This window comes from Leucoraja erinacea, chromosome 2 (genome assembly GCF_028641065.1).
Source record: "Leucoraja erinacea ecotype New England chromosome 2, Leri_hhj_1, whole genome shotgun sequence".
Lineage (NCBI taxonomy): Eukaryota > Metazoa > Chordata > Chondrichthyes > Rajiformes > Rajidae > Leucoraja > Leucoraja erinaceus.
The window spans coordinates 74,957,976-74,970,139 of record NC_073378.1 but is presented as its reverse complement, the minus strand read 5'-3'; positions in this window follow the sequence as shown (position 1 = coordinate 74,970,139).

The following is a 12,164-nucleotide window of genomic DNA, read 5'->3' as shown; positions in this document are numbered from 1 at the left end:
TGATGAATGGCTAACACAGCACCAGGACATCATGAAGCAGATGACACCACTCAACCCCGAGTTGGAGTGAACGCCATAGATAGAGAAAGATAGATAGGTTGCTACAGAAATTTTGGAATGTAGCAAACAACATGTTTTGACATGGAATTCAATCATTTTTGTTATTAACCTAAAGAAAAACGAGGAGGTGCAACCAATAGGTAAAGAAACATCTGCAGAATTATCAAATAAATTACGGCATTTGGAGAAGCCAGTGTGAATCTTTTCAATTTCAAGAACAAGAGTAAATATGAAATTGAAATCAAATGTAGAAAATTTATAAAGATAAAACATTTTATTTATAATACTAAAATCTTCTGCCGCATCATCCATCGATCTTCACAGCTTCAACAAATGAAGCCATAACAGTTTAAATTATATTTACCGGTAACTGTCTCTGCTGTGGGAAAATCCTACGGACAACATTACACATTTTCAATTTACGTTATTTTGCTTTTTCATCGTGAAAACACCATTTTAAATTTATGTTAATGGATGTTGGGGTCATTGGCATTGTCAGCATTTTAGATACACCTTTAATGGCATTGGAAAACTGGATTTGAACCATTCTTTTTTAAATACTGTGATCTGTAAAGCAATGATATTCCAGGAGGATTGAAGGAAAGATATTGAAGGACAAAGAGGATTGAAGGATGGGCCACTTTCCATACACCCCATTGTACTATGTGGCAGAAGTTGTGTTTTTTGAAGATGCCATTACAGTCTTAGTGAGAAATGATGGTGCATATTCAAAAGAAAATAGAACAGTGCAGCAACAGGCCTCTTTAGCCTACAAAGTATGTGCCAAACATGATGCCAAAACCCACTCCTATCTGCTTGCAGACAATCCATATCCCTCCATTCCCTTCCTATCCATGTGCCTATCCAAAAGTCTCACCAAAGCCACTGTCATATCTATCTCACCTTGCAGCCATCACACACCACAAATACATGTTCTTAAGGGGTTGGACAGGCTAGATGCAGGAAGATTGCTCCCGATGTTGGAGAAGTCCAGGACAAGGGGTCACAGCTTAAGGATAAGGGGGAAACCCTTTAAAACCGAGATGAGAAGAACTTTTTCTCACACAGAGAGTGGTGAATCTCTGGAACTCTCTGCCGCAGAGGGTAGTCGAGACCAGTTCATTGGCTATATTTAAGAAGGAGTTAGATGTGACCCTTGTGGCTAAGGGGATCAGAGGGTATGGAGAGAAGGCAGGTACGGGATACTGAGTTGGATGATCAGCCATGATCATATTGAATGGCGGTGCAGGCTCGAAGGGCCGAATGGCCTACACCTGCACCTAATTTCTATGTTTCTATGTGTCTATGTATCGGGTGAAAGATGGGTTTCAAGCAATCGGAATGTTTTGCTCTGCATTCTGAAAATAATATACCTCTGACAAGCTAAATTAATATTTGGCATCAAATAAATCCTTTGTTTTACATTCCAGATACAAAAATAATTACTTTACTTTACGGATACAGCGTGGAAACAGGCTCTTCGGCCCACCAAGTCCCCACCAACCAGCGATCACCCTGTACACTTCATACTGGGGACAATTTACAATTTATACTGAAGCCAATTAACCTACAAACCTGCATGTCTTTGGAATATGGGAGGAAACTGGAGCACCTGGAGAAAACCCACGCGATAACAGGAAGAACGTACAAACTTGATACAGACAACACCTATAGTCAGGATCGAACCCGGGTCTGTGGAGCAGTAAGGCGGCAACCCGAGCGCTGCGCCACTGTGCCGCCCAACAATTACCTTATTGGCAAATTTTAATGGCAATGCAGTTGCAGTGCATTGTAGTCAGGCATTGTACGCTACTCTGACTGCACCTTCCAAACCTTGAGTCTCTACCATGGAGGAGGCCAATGGTAGCAGGTGCACTGGAACTCCATCACCAGCAGGTTCCTCTCCAGATCATACATCATCCTGATGTGGAAGTATATTGTCAGCCTCATCATCACTGGATCTAAATGCAGTACTGTGGGAATGTCTTCATCAATTTACAAAGTTGACTCATCACCACATTCTCATGGCAATTAATGCGTAATTAATGCTGGTCTTGCCAGGAATGCCCAGATCCTGAGAGTGATTTCTGTTTAAAACGAGGCTACAGTAGTGTATGTGGTTCCTCTAGTGTGTTTCATGGTTTAAGTAAATAAACACTGTCAGTATTCCAATTCTGTTTTGTTGCATATCCCTACCCAAGTCACATATATTTATCTCAGTTATGGAATTTTCAGTTGATGCCTCCCACAGCGTCTTTTTATGATGGAACTGAGTCAGATTTCCCCAATCCCTGGAAAATGAATTGACAACATCCATGAATGGACTGGACCACTCAGGTCATGGAGAGAACGTACAAACTCCACACATACTAGATCGAACCCGGGCCTCCAGCGCTGCCACCCAAGGTTTCCGTGCGGTTCCCGGAGGTTGCAGGTGGTTGCCGGAGGTTGCCAGAGGTTGCCGGAGGTTGCAGGTAGTCTTGGGTGGGGCGCAAAGTCTCCAGAGATTTCCGTTCAGGTTTCCTAAGTGGATAGGGGCATAAGACAGCAACTCTACCGCTGCGCCACTGTGTGCCTTTGTAAGGAGAAAACTAGATTCAGTTAATAAGGAGGCATTATTAGGGTACATAGAAAATCATAATAACATTGGACTAAACAAATGTGAATTAATGAAAAGGATATCAAGTTTGACGTCCATTAAGGCTTCTTGAGGTTGTGCCTAACATAATAAATCAAGAGCAACCAATAGATGTGGTGTATTTGGATTGATAGATGGCATTCAATATGGTGCCATATAAAAGATTATTAAAGCCAATTAGAGCATATGGGACTAGAAGCAATTTAGTGACATAGATTGACTATGAGTCAATGGACAGGGAGCAGGTGTAAATTTTAAATATGGAGACTACGATTAGTGGGGCACCAGAAGGATGCTGGAACATTCTTCGGTCGAAATGTTTACCAGTGATTTGGAGGAGGGATCAGGTGCAATATATCTATGTTTGCTGATGATACTAAACTGGATGGCAGTGTGCATTGTGTGGAGGGTAGAAGGAGGCTTTAAAGGGAAATATATAGGCTAAATTAATAAACAAGACCTAGGAGGTGGAATATAACGTGGAAAAATATGATGTCACCCACTTTGGTAGAAAAAGTAGAAAGTAAAAAGTAGAAAGTAGAAAAAGTGGAAACGCTGGGTACTTCTTAAATTAGGAGAGAATTAAATATGTGGAGAGTGCCCTGGATATTCTAGTAATCATTGAAATGTATCATTCATTTTCAGCAAATAATAGAAAAGCAGATTATTTTATTGGCTTTTATTGCAGGGAGATTTGAGCAAAGGAGTAGAGAACTTTGACTACAATTATATAGGACCTTAGGGAGAGCAGACCAACAATACTGTGTACAGGGCAAAACATAAAATGCTGGAGCAACTCAGTGGTTCAGGCAGCATCGGCAGAGGGAATGGATAGGCGATGTTTTGGGTTGGGATCCTTCTTCAGACTTATCTATTCCCACAATAGAACATTGTGTCTTGCTCAAGATTCCAGCGTCTGCAGTTTCTTGTGTAACAATATTGTGTTTAGGTCTTGGCAAAGAAGGATGCATTTGAGTGGAGAGACAAATATTCATTGGATTGATTCTACTGGTGGAGGTGGCAGGAGTTTGGGTGGGGGATTGTCTTCTGAGGAGACATTAAACAGAGTGGGCCAATATATAAGTAATGGTGACTTTCATTGAATGGTAGAAGTTGTGGATTTGTGAATAACTGTTACAGTAAGCAAAGCATTTGATTGTAACACTGCAGCTAGTGGAGCAGAGAGTGAATGTCTTGGGTGGTGTATGAGATGTGAATGAAGCGGGCTGCTTTGTTGTGGATGGTTTGGGGTTTCTTGAGAGTTGATGGTACTGAAACCTCCCAGTAATTATAACTGGACTGAACCAAAGATGTATCAATGCAGCAAGTGCTGAGTTGCTATCTTCAATGATGTACAAATTAATAATAAATACAGGCAGCAAATGAAGAGCGCACCCCCAGGGGTGAGGACTGCACAGAGCTGGTCGGGGGAGGCAGAGGAAGAACTCCAGGACTGCTTGGAGTCTGTAGACTGGGCAATGTTCAAGGACTCGGTAACAAACCTGAATGAATACGCCACAGTCGTTACAGACTTCATAAGGAAATGTGCGGAGGACTGCATCCCAGCAAAAACCTTCCCAGTGTTTCCTAACCAGAAATCTTGGATGAACCATGAGATCCGCATTCTTCTGAAGACCAGATCCCGGGCATTCAGGTCTGGAGATACACCAGAAGTCCAGATACGAACTTGGTAAGGCCATCAAAAAGGCCAAAAGGGACTTCTGCTTGTAGCTGGAGGATGAGACGGATGTTCAGCAACTGTGTCAGGGCTTGAATGCCATCACCTCCTACAAGGCGAAATCAGGAGGCAACTCAAATGACAGTGAAGCATTACTCCCTGACGAGCTCAATGCGTTCTATGCTCGCTTTGATGGGGAGAATACTGATGTGCCTTCCCGAGCCCCCATTCGCCATGATGGTATTTCGGTCACAGTCACAGAGGCCGACGTCAGAAGATCCTTCAAAAGGATGAGCTCACGGAAAGCGCCTGGACCTGATGGTATACCCGGTCGTGTTCTCAAAACTTGTGCAGACCAACTGGCTGGAGTTTTTGCGGACATTTTCAACCTCTCACTTCTGAGGTCTGAGGTTCCCACCTGCTTTAAAAGGGCTTCAATAATCCCGGTGCCCAAGAAGAGCAAGGTGACGTGCCTCAATGACTATCAACCAGTGGCACTAACGTCTGTGGTGATGAAGTGCTTTGAGAGGTTGATTATGGCGCATATCAACGTCTACCTCGACAATCAATCAATCAACCTTTATTGTCATCTTGCAAAGCATTGTACAGTGCAAAATGAGAAGACGTTTCTCAGGGAATACCGGAGCATCGCACATAAAACTTAAACATTTCACACATAATAAAAACAATAAAAACAATCCAGTCCCTGATAAAACAGTACGAATAGTTAATAAGTGCAGGTAAAAACAGCAACATTAAATACAGTAAAAACAGTCATAAAATGTCCAGGGCAGCTGATTTAGTGGCCAGTGCCAGAGTTCCAGACAAGAACCTCGGTGCCAGACAAGAACCTCGACCCACTGCAGTTCACTTACTGCCACAAGAGGCAACAATAGATGCAATCTCACTGGCTCTCCACTCCGCTCTGGACCACTTGGACAACAAAAACACGTATGTCAGGCTGTTGTTCATAGACGGTACACAAAAATGCTGGAGAAACTCAGCGGGTGCAGCAGCATCTATGGAGCGAAGGAAATAGGCAACGTTTCGGGCCGAAACCCTTCTTCAGACTGATAGGGGGTGGCGGGGAGAAGGAAGGAAAAAGGAGGAGGAGGAGCCCGGGGGCTGAGGGATGGGAGGAGACAGCAAGGGCTAACAAAATTGGGAGAATTCAATGTTCATGCCCGCAGGATGCAGACTCCCCAAGCGGAATATGAGGTGCTGTTCCTCCAATTTCCGGTGTTGCTCACTCTGGCCATGGAGGAGACCCAGGACAGAGATGTCATCTGGGGAGTGGGAGGGGGCGTTGAAGTGCTGAGCAACCGGGAGGTCAGGTTAGTTAATGCGGACTGAGCGGAGGTGTTCGGCGAAACGATCGCCCAACCTCCACTTAGTCTCACCGATGTAGATCAGCTGACATCTAGAGCAGCGGATGCAGTAGATGAGGTTGGAGGAGATACAGGTGAATCTCTGTCGCACCTGGAACGACTGCTTGGGTCCTTGAATGGAGTCGAGGGGGGAGGTAAAGGGACAGGTGTTGCATATCTTGCGGTTGCAATGGAAAGTGCCCGGGGAAGGGGTGGTACGGGAGGGAAGGGAAGAATTGACAAGGGAGTTGCGGAGGGAGCGGTCTTTGCGGAAGGCAGACATCGGGGGTGATGGGAAGATGTGGCGAGTGGTGGGGTCACGTTGGAGGTGGCGGAAATGGCGGAGGATTACTTGTTGTATGTGACGGCTGGTGGGATGAAAGGTGAGGACTAGGGGGACTCTGCCCTTGTTGCGAGTGCGGGGATGGGGAGAGAGAGCTGTGTTGCGGGGTATGGAAGAGACCCTGGTGCGAGCCTCATCTATGGTGGAGGAGGGGAACCCCCCCCATTCCCTGAAGAATTAGGACATTTCAGATGTCCTGGTGTGGAACGCCTCATCCTGGGAGCAGATGCGGCGTAGACGGAGGAATTGGGAGTAGGGGATGGAGTCCTTACAGGAGGCAGGGTGGGAAGAAGTGTAGTCCAGATAGCCATGGGAGTCAGTGGGTTTGTAGTGGATGTCGGTCAGGAGTCTATCACCTGCGATGGAGATAGTGAGGTCAAGGAATGGTAGGGGAGTGTCGGAAATAGTCCAGGTGTATTTGAGTGCCGGATGGAAGTTGATGGTGAAGTGGATGAAGTCAGTCAGTTGTGTGTGGGTGCAGGAGGTGGCACCAAAGCAGTCGTCGATGTAACGGAGGTAGAGGTCGGGGATGGGGCCCTGGTACGTATTGAACACGGATTGTTCGACGTACCCGAAAAAGAGGCAGGCGTAGCTGGGGCCCATGCGTGTGCCCATAGCTACGCCTTGTGTTTGGAGGAAATGGGAGGAGTCAAACGTGAAGTTATTGAGGGTAAGGACCAGCTCCGCTAGGCGGAGGAGAGTGTCAGTGGCTGGGTATAGGTTACTCCTCTGGTCGAGGAAGAACCGGAGGGCTTTGAGGCCAACCTGGTGGGGGATGGAGATGTAGAGTGACTGGACGTCCATGGTGAAGATGAAGGGGTGAGGGCCTAGAGAATGGAATACGCGGAGGCGGCGGAGTTGTTCATAGACTACAGCTCGGCGTTTAATACCATCATCCCCTCCAAGCTGGTTACCAAGGTCACGGATCTGGGTCTCTGCGCACCCTCTGCAATTGGATCCACGACTTTCTCATGTACAGGCCACAGTCTGTCCGTATTGGTGGAAATATGTAATCAGCACCTCTACTTCCTGAGAAGATTACGGAGAGTCGGTATGTCAAGGAGGAATCTCCCGAACTTCTACAGGTGCACAGTAGAGAGCATGCTGACTGGTTGCATCGTGGCCTGGTTCGGCAACTTGAACGTCCAGGAGCAGAAAAGAATGCAGAAAGTTGTGACCACTGCCCAGCCCATCACTGGTTCTGACCTCCCCACCATCGGAGGGAACTATCGCAGTTGCTGCCTCAAAAAGACTGCCAGCATCATCAAAGACCCACACCATCATGGCCACACACTCATCTCTCCGTTGCGATCAGGAAGAAGGTACAGGAGCCTGAAATCTGTAACATCCAGGTTCAGGAACAGCTTCTTTCCCACAGCCATCAGGCTATTAAACATTACATCAAATAAACTGAACAATGTCTATTACTACTATTGCACTTTATCTGTTTGTTTATTATGTATATATATGGTCTACGGTCTATAGACACACTGAACTTTATCTCCCGCACTGTATTATGTTTACATATTCTGTTGTGCTGCAGCAAGTAAGAATTTATTTGTGCTATCTGGGCCACATGACAATAAAACTCTCATGACTCTTGACTCTAATTGTCAGGTAACCATATCTTTGGTCCACCTATCTGTTATCACTTCAACAACATTCTTTATACCTGGCTTTGTGGCCGATATTTATCTCTCAATCAATAGTTGCAATTCTGTGATCACTATCATGTTGCTCTTTGTGGTTAACTCCATAAGGAAGTTGGCTGTTAGATTTCCTACAACAAAGACTGATCTTCAAAAAGTACTTAATTGGCTGCAAAAGTCTTTGGGACATTCTGAAAAAGATGGGAAAAGCAAATTTATCTTGTTGAGTGTTCGGATGTACCTGCTACTTATCTTTCTCGATGGCAGACCCAACTGGTTTGAGGCTATGTAGGCAGTTAAAGGCTTTCTCAGGAATTCTGTTAACAGCAAAGGGAGATTTAGCATTTTGTTTGAGTGGTGAGCTGTCACTTCATGGTATATCACAGTAATTGAGAGACTGGTTCATGTTACACAGATTTATACCTTTAGCAAATACAATACAAACATTTGGTTAAAGGCACCAATGGTTACTTCAGAAATGTTGGAATGTGGCAAACAATATGTTTTGACAGGGGATTCAATCATTTTCGGTGTTGACCAAAAGAAAAGAAGAGTGAATGTAACCAATAGATGAAGAAACATCCGCAGAATTATCAAATAGATTACGGCATTTGGAGAAGCCAGTGTGTAATGCCCCTGTCCCACTTAGGAAACCTGAACGGAAACCTCTGGAGACTTTGTGCCCCACCCAAGGTTTCCGAGCGGTTCCCGGAGGTTCCCGGAGGTTTTTGTCAGTCTCCCTACCCGCTTCCACTACCTTCAACCTCCGGAGAAAGAGAAAGAAAAAAAGGGAGGGATGGAGGCAAAGAGAGACAGGGGGAGTGAATGTAGAAAGGGGATGAAGGAAGGGAAGGAGAAAGGGGAGGAAGAGGAAGCGTGAGGAAAAAGAGGGAGGAAGCATGAGGAAAAAGAGGGAGGAAGCGTGAGGGAAAAGAGGGAGGGTGAGGAAAGAGAGGGAGGGGGACGAAAGAGAGGGAGGGGGAGGAAAGAGCGAGGAAGAGAAGGAGGAAGGGGAGGGGAAAGGAGGGAGGGAAAGGGGAGGATGGAGGGGGGGGAAGGAAAGGTGTGTGTGTGTCTGTCTCCCTGTGTGTGGCTCCTTGTGTGTGTGTAATGTGTGTGTCTCCCCGTGTGTGTCTCTGTGTCTCCCTGTGTGTGTGTGTTTGTCTCCCCGTGTGTGTGTCTGTCTGTGTCCCTGTGTGTGTCTCTGTGTCTCCCTGTGTGTGTGTGTGTGTGTGTGTCTCCCCCCCGTGTGTGTGTCTGTCTGTGTCCCTGTGTGTGTGTGTCTGTCTCCTTATGTGTGTGTGTGTGTGTGTCTGTGTGTCTGTCTCCCTGTGTGTGTGTGTGTGTCTGTGTGTGTGTGTGTGTGTGTGTGTGTGTCTCCGTATGTGTGTGTGTCTGTCTGTCTCCGTGTGTGTGTGTGTGTGTGTGTGTGTCTGTGTGTCTGTCTCTCTGTGTGTGTGTGTGTGTCTGTCTCTCTGTGTGTGTGTGTGTGTGTCTGTCTGTGTCCCTGTGTGTGTGTGTCTGTCTCCGTATGTGTGTGTGTCTGTCTGTCTCCGTGTGTGTGTGTGTGTGTGTGTGTGTGTGTGTATGTGTGTGTGTGTGTCTTCCTTTGTGTATGTGTCTCCCTGTGTGTCTGTTTCACATCCTGGCCTTAGACAGGACTGCCAACTCTAACGCTTTGAGTGTGAGAGTCACGCGTTTCAGCCAATTCTCGCGCTGATGACAGAATTCTCACGCTGTCTTCAGTCCCTGCACAGTCTGTCTCTTTGCGCCACAACACAGCGATCTGTGCGGTCTGTGGAGGCGCATCAGTCGGCGGCTTTGAGTGACGTCGCATCTCTTCTCTTCTTTCTTGGTTCGATGTGCAGCCGCTGACAACATGAAGCAGCCGGAGATAAAACTAACCAGGTGAATCGGTTGTAAAACAATGGGGGGGACCACAATGAGGCCAGGACAGGGTTCGGCAACCTATGGCACACGGGCTGAATCCTGACCTTAACCCGAAAAAAAACGCGTTTTTTTTAAAATTCGTTTTTGCAGTGTCAGGGCAGGCGAGCCGACCTGAGAACTGCAGCCAGTTCCTGGGACGCGAGTGGATCTGGGAACGGCAGCCAGTCCCTGGGCACGCAGAATGCCAACTTGATCATTATGGACAAATTGGGCCAGCCATGTACATGTTGTATAACTCTGACTCTATGAAGATCTGAATGGGCTTAGAATGACCATTTAAGCAAAATTGCCCCCACTTTCCCCATTTTGATTCTTGAGATTAATATCCCTTTGCTCTGTTAACAGCGTTAAAGTACTTATGAGGTCGTCAGGAAAGGGAACATTTCTTTTTAGTTTGCTTTAATTTGTTAGTTGATTGTTTGTTGAGTGTCATCATTTCTGAAATGGTCTTAAAGTAACTTAACTGTTATAAAGTAGTAATAAGTGATTTTTGTCCAAACAATTGGAACTTGCATAAAATGTTTGCATTATTAGCAGGGCTGCCAACTCTCATGCATTGAGCGTGAGACTCACGCATTTCACAAAATTCTCATGCTCTCACTCTGATCACAAAATTTCTCATGCTCAAAAATCTGTGGGTGCTGAAAGTTAAAAATAAAGCAAAAATTGTTTTAGAGGTGAGTAAAAACCATGAGGGGAATATCAGGTGAATGCATAGTCTTTTTCCCAGGATATGTGATTGATTTAAAGCAGGGCTATCAAACTACCGGCCTGCGGGATGATTTTGGGGGAAAAAAAGTAGTTTAGTTTCTCCCATGCAGATGGTGTGATAGGTGAGACACGACGGTGGTGGTCCCAGCACCAACCCCCCTCCCCCTTCCCCCCTGAGGCACGGCACACACCTCCAACCCTCACCTCCGGCGGCTCTATATCCGTTGGCCGCTCTGTCCACATCCCATGGAGTTTTAACCCCGGCCCGGAGCTAGGAGCGGACCGGAGCCTACTATGGGAGGGGCAACACCCCCTCCCACACCCTCCCCCCCCCCCCCTCGGTCGCTACGTTCCCTCGCAATTTCTCACTCTCAACTCTCACCCAATGTTGGCAGCCCTGGGATTCAATGATAGTCATTCTCATAGAAACATAGAAACATAGAAATTAGGTGCAGGAGTAGGCCATTCGGCCCTTCGAGCCTGCACCGCCATTCAATATGATCATGGCTGATCATCCAACTCAGTATCCCGTACCTGCCTTCTCTCCATACCCTCTGATCCCCTTAGCCACAAGGGCCACATCTAACTCCCTCTTAAATATAGCCAATGAACTAACCTCAACTACCCTCTGTGGCAGAGAGTTCCAGAGATTCACCACTCTCTGCGTGAAAAAAGTTCTTCTCATCTCGGTTTTAAAGGATTTCCCCTTTATCCTTAAGCTGTGACCCCTTGTCCTGGACTTCCCCAACATCGGGAACAATCTTCCTGCATCTAGCCTGTCCAACCCCTTAAGAATTGTAAGTTTCTATAAGATCCCCTCTCAATCTTCTAAATTCTAGAGAGTATAAACCAAGTCTATCCAGTCTTTCTTCATAAGACAGTCCTGACATCCCAGGAATCAGTCTGGTGAACCGTCTCTGCACTCCCTCTATGGCAATAATGTCCTTCCTCAGATTTGGAGACCAAAACTGTACGCAATACTCCAGGTGTGGTCTCACCAAGACCCTGTACAACTGCAGTAGAACCTCTCTGCTCCTATACTCAAATCCTTAATGTCAAGGTTCTCTCATTAGTGTTTGTCATTGTCTGAAACAAATGTGACTTAGACATTGGAAAACACAAAACTATAAGTGATTTTTAAACGGATCCACTTTTACTATCATTGTGAATGTGCCATCTTTCAGTCTGATGATTAAAATATGAATTACAAATCATTAGGAATCACTTTGAATTGAGAAATGGATTTAGATTTTTCAGTGAGATTACATTGTACCAAATGTTCAAGGCTACACATCCATTGAGTTCATTGAACAATGCTGTGCATTCAGGGGAGAAATTCCTTGATAATGGAACCAGAAGCAAATGAACCTTGCCTGAATCATTCTAACTCATCTGATCAAATACCATTATCCAACTACATTTAGACATATTTCAATATCATGTACAACTAAAAAAAGTTTTAAATCATTTTTCAAAACAGTCATGTATTTGATAACCTACATCTGCATGAAATATTGCGTATTATTTCTCCATATCTTGATTTCTAATTCAAATAATTTGTATTTATTGTATCCTTTGTACATTATAACGATTTACATAATTATTCTGTCAATATCCTATGAATCAAATTGTCTTTGGAGGCTGGGATAATATTTTATATTGCTGCAGAAAATGGTTATGTTACATGTAAAAAAAAGATCATTCATACTGAATTGCAAATGAGAAAATATTTTTGGATTTTAAAATAACGTTATTCTTCTATGAAACA